Source organism: Podarcis cretensis, assembly GCF_951804945.1.
Source record: "Podarcis cretensis genome assembly, chromosome: 5".
Taxonomy (NCBI): Eukaryota; Metazoa; Chordata; class Lepidosauria; order Squamata; family Lacertidae; genus Podarcis; species Podarcis cretensis.
The window spans coordinates 43,122,701-43,127,700 of NC_137174.1; the positions used below are offsets into that span (position 1 = coordinate 43,122,701).

General features: G+C 39.3%; 1 protein-coding gene across 4 annotated transcripts in view; it reads left to right on the forward strand.

Moving 5' to 3' along the window:
* LOC307216680 (uncharacterized protein) overlaps positions 1-5,000 on the forward strand; it is a 203,302-nt gene that overhangs the window by 103,800 nt on the left and 94,502 nt on the right. For 3 of the 4 annotated variants that reach the window (XR_013839257.1, XR_013839258.1, XR_013839259.1), the window contains exon 1: positions 701-812. The exons of the other annotated variant lie outside the window; for it this stretch is intronic. The gene's annotated coding sequence lies outside the window, so the exon portion shown is untranslated. Of the gene's footprint in view, positions 1-700; positions 813-5,000 lie in introns of those variants that run through there. 4 annotated transcript variants of the gene reach the window in all.

Consider the following 5,000-nt stretch of genomic DNA (forward strand, 5'->3'; position numbering starts at 1 on the left):
TTTACATATACATTTACATATTCTACTCCCTGAATTAAACAGCATCCTTTTTCTTCTCTTTTAGTACTTTGTGTGCAAAGCAAGCAGTCCATACACAAGCTACAAATCTGTTTCATACTGTAAGCTGCCCACAATCTTACCTTTGTATTGCTATATTAGTTCTTTTCTGTCCCCTCCCCAGAAGCCATAAGATAGTTTACATTGGTTCTATATGGGGTTAAACCAGGGGTAGAGAACCTTGAAGTATCAACCAGACCTAACATACACAGCCATTTTGGAAGACCTGCCACTCTCTTTTTGCTTTGTAAAGTGTGAGTTCTCCTTCTGGCACAGAATGTGGCCCTCTGGCTGAAAAGGGCTAGTCATCTCTAGTTTAATATTAGGCAAAAGTTTAATATCAGGCAAACAATAGAAATAAAAGCTTGGAAAGAAAATAAATTATGTTTGCTGCTAGAAAATTGGGACAAAAATGCTGGCTTTCTCCTTTGTTCAGATTTGGCAGGAATGTGTATATATTTTATTGGTTTTGCCAGTGGTCCAACTTTTCACATACTCCCCAACCCAAAACATCTGCAATACAAAAACAACACATTCCAGAAGGCATTGCAAAGTAAACTGCATGCAAGTTTCAACTTATGACTTATAACCCCGCCTTCAATGGGGAAATATGTCACAAAGATTATTTTCTTGTTACCACCACATATTATTTGACAAAGTGGATAAAGAACAGTTTTTCTCCCATTTCTCAACACTAGAACTCATGGACATCCAATAGAACTGAATGTTGCAGGATTCAGGACAGATAAAAGAAGGTACTACTTGGTTTAATGGTAGTGATGACTACCAACTTGGATGGGCTTAAAAGAGGATTAGACAAAGTACTACTAGCCATGATGGCAACGCTCTGTCTTCGTGGCTAGAGGCTAAATGCTCCTGAATTCAAGTTGCTGGGAGCTGCAGGAGGAGAGACTGCACCTGTGCTTGGTTAAAAATGAAATACTGTAAAATCCTTCTGATCTCTTCCTTGGGGCTATACCAGTGGGGGAGATGGGAGCACATGACCATGAGGCTTTCTCAGGCTCACTTCTGTGGTCATGATCTGTGGCTTAGTGTTATGTCTGAATGAGACCACAGTGTATTATTATTATTTTGTGACATGTGATGTAGGCTTGAATGGAACCTGAAATGGTTCCACTATAGCATATCCTTAATCTTAAAGGAAGGTATACGGTGTTGTTTTTCAAATGAAACAGCCTGAACTAGTAGCAGTGGCAAGGAAGCAAGCAGTTAACTTATAAAGAGCTACTACATTCCATGTTTTTCTCTGCAGAGCTTGGGAGTTCCCATAACTAATGAGCTCAGGCGAAATTTTACAATCTAGTCCTTCTATAATAGAGATGTGAAACCTCTGGGGGTTGATAAAACTTTCCTTTTTTGAGTAGAGTGAAGGCCCAACTTTTTCCCTCTCTTCTGAGAGGGCAGACCTTTATTAATTCCCATGTCTTTTAACAATGCATTAGGTCCCAGAGTTTCATTGTTCTCTGGGCAACAGTTCTTGACCACTGGTTTCTAAATAGTGGATTTCTCTTTGAACTTTGGAAAGTGAAAATGGCTACAGCTCAGCTTTCAATTAGAGCTGCGGGGATTGTAAATGCTGCAGGCTTTCTGAAATGGTTGAAATTCCTGTCTCTACAGATGTAAATTGTTTGTAAGGGCCAAGAAAGCCAATCAAATGCAACAGCTCTGCAGTTTCCATGCAAGTGACTCATAGAATTCTGAAAGAGTGCTGCCATTTTTTAAAAAAGCAATGTGGGAATAAAACAATTACCTCTTTAGGAGAGTCAAGATAAAGATAAAGATAAAATAATTTTCAAGTTCAACAGCTATGAGTCTTTATTAAGTGATTATCCAAGACCACCTGTGTATGTATATCTAGGATAATACATCTATGAATATGAATATGTAAGCAAAAGTACAGGGTTTGTTTCCTGGGTGATGTGCTTATGGGTAGATTTGAATTAGGCTTGAGACTTTTGTGAGGATGAGGATGAGAATAATATTTGTATCCCACCCATCTGACTGGGTTGCCCCAGCCACTCTGAGTGGCTTCCAACATATATGAAAACATAATTAAACATTCAAAAACTTCCCTATACAGGGCTGCCTTCAGTTGTCTTCTAAAGGTTGTAAATAATAATGATAAAAGAAATTAAGGCTAAATTGTAGCTGACATTTTAATGTGTTTCTGTGAATTTAGTTCACTATAATTCAGGGATTGGGAACCTCCATCCTGTGAGACTGAGGCCCTTGAGGACATTTCAGTCAGGCCACAACCACCTGCCCCACAACTGATGTCATATATGAAATCTGCAGAGATTCTGCAGTAGAACTACATTGTTCAGTACACAGTGGGGCAGGCTCAGCCTAGTTATCTGTTGTTACTTGAGAGAAAGGTCTTTATATAAAATTACTTCAAAATATTAAACAATACAGTATTTCCATAAATAAAAGAAAACACAATAAAGGAAGGCAGTGAACGTGTTAAGTTAATATAATGAGTTTAGTACATGGTTGGTTTAAAATACCATTGTTCCACTTTTTGGGAACTCAATCTATGCTCAATCACCTACAGTACTAACCATCATTTTAGCACAGTACACATTTTTGGAGGATATAGTAGCTCGTTGGCAGATGACCCCTGTCCTTTCTAGCTGGCAAGACCAGTGGTGATGGCGGTGAAACACAACTGAGAGTTTAGAGATCCCAAATAGCTGCTTTATGTCAGAGAAGACTACTGGTCCTTCTAACTCAGTATTATCTACAATTGTCCACAGGTAGCACTCTCCAAGGTCTCAGCCCTACTTGGAGATGTTAAGGATTGAATCTTGGATCCTTCGGATGCTCCATCACTGAGTCAATGGACAGTGACTTCCTCTTTAAAAACAGAACTTCAACAATAAGCTTGGTCAGTACTTCATTAAATGGAATAGTAGTCTGACAAAACACCTCCCACTGACTTCTCCCATGTCACCAAATGTAGCCTACCCACTTTGTCTAGTGCTCCTCAGCCTCCTTCACAGCACAAGGTACTTTTTTTTGTATTTTCAAAGGGTGCTATAGTGTCTCCAACGCTCATCATTTAGGGAACACCCATATTAGTATGTGGATTATTATCTACAGAGTGTCATTTGATGCTGAGTCAATGGACAGTGAGCAGAAGACAGTGGCTGTTGCAGCCTGTCCTCCTTGATGGGAGCAGATCTTTCATTAGGGGGAAGATAATAATGAAGATGATGATAATAATAATAATAATAATAATAATAATAATAATAATAATAAATAATATGGTGGTTAACACCAATAAAATTATGATAAAACATAATGGGGGAAACAAAAAAAACAAAAACCATTTTATTAAAATATGGGTTAAAATACAATTTAAAATGCAGCCTCATTTTAATAGTAGCCCATAAATCAAAACCACAAGGGGAGGGAAACATAAGGGTTCCAAACCAAAGGCCAGGCAGAACAGCTCAGTCTTGCAGGCCCTGTGGAAAGATGTCAAGTCCCACAGGGCCCTAGTCTCTTATGAGCACTCTCCAAGGTAGCACTCTCCAAGGTCTCAGCCCTACTTGGAGATGTTAAGGATTGAATCTTGGATCCTTCGGATGCTCCATCGCTGAGTCAATGGACAGTGACTTCCTCTTTAAAAACAGAACTTCAACAATAAGCTTGGTCAGTACTTCATTAAATGGAATAGTAGTCTGACAAAACACCTCCCACTGACTTCTCCCATGTCACCAAATGTAGCCTACCCACTTTGTCTAGTGCTCCTCAGCCTCCTTCACAGCACAAGGTACTTTTTTTTGTATTTTCAAAGGGTGCTATAGTGTCTCCAACGCTCATCATTTAGGGAACACCCATATTAGTATGTGGATTATTATCTACAGAGTGTCATTCCACCAAGTCGGGGCAAGTACTGAAAAGGCCCTGGCCCTAGTTGAGACCAAGGTGGTTACCTTGCGGCTTGGGACCTCCAAAGTGTTGTTATTTGTGGACTTTAACGTCCTTCACAGGGCATACCAGGAGAGGCAGTCCCGTAGGTACAAGGGTCCTAGGCCGCATGATAAGCCCTATCCCTACACTCTGTTCAGTATATTGGTTAATGGATCAGAACAACAAAATGCATGATGTAAAGAATATTAGTAATGACCGATTCAGTTTCTGTTTTCCTTATTTCTTCTATCTAACAAGGCAACTGGCCATTTCTAAAAGCACTCCAGACAGTCATAAGGTAGACCCACTTGTAATGGCAGCTATCAGAAGCTTCAGCGTCTTTTAAATCATGTGCTCTTCCTCTTATTATTTATTGATGAGTTAATATTGTGATAGGTCATATTGGGAAAGAAATCTCCTCTTTGACAGAATCCTACTAAATATTCAAGGCTGAAGGGTTTACTCTTTTAAATAAAAATAAAGGTTTAGAGCATTAATAGTTTTGCTTAGAGCTGTTTAAAGTGATGACTCCAGGATTTTAAGGGAATGTAGCTTTTTTTTTTTTTAAAAAAAAAAGGAAACCAAACATGACCTTGGGGAATAAATGTCCCTTTGACCCATATAAAAGTCAAGATGCAGTGCCAACATATGGAAATTATTTTCCCCTTGAACATGTCTTGCAAAAGAAGGTTGGAATTATTGCACTGTGGCTTAGTAACCACTCTCCCTCCTAGCTGCAATAAAACGATGGCATATAACTACACTGCTGCACCATGATCATTTCATATATGGCAGATGTCCATGGAAATCCATCCTTGCTAAAATGTCACAGTAGCGGTACGCGAAAGGAAATTCACACTTTCAGAGCCAATTCACACAACCAAACTGGCATGTGCATATAGCAGGTTTAGTGAGACTGTGCCAGGTTCAGCACATGCTGAAGAAGTCATGCAATTGCTTCAACTTGTGTGTAGTTTACAAGTCCACCCAAATTTACTGGAATA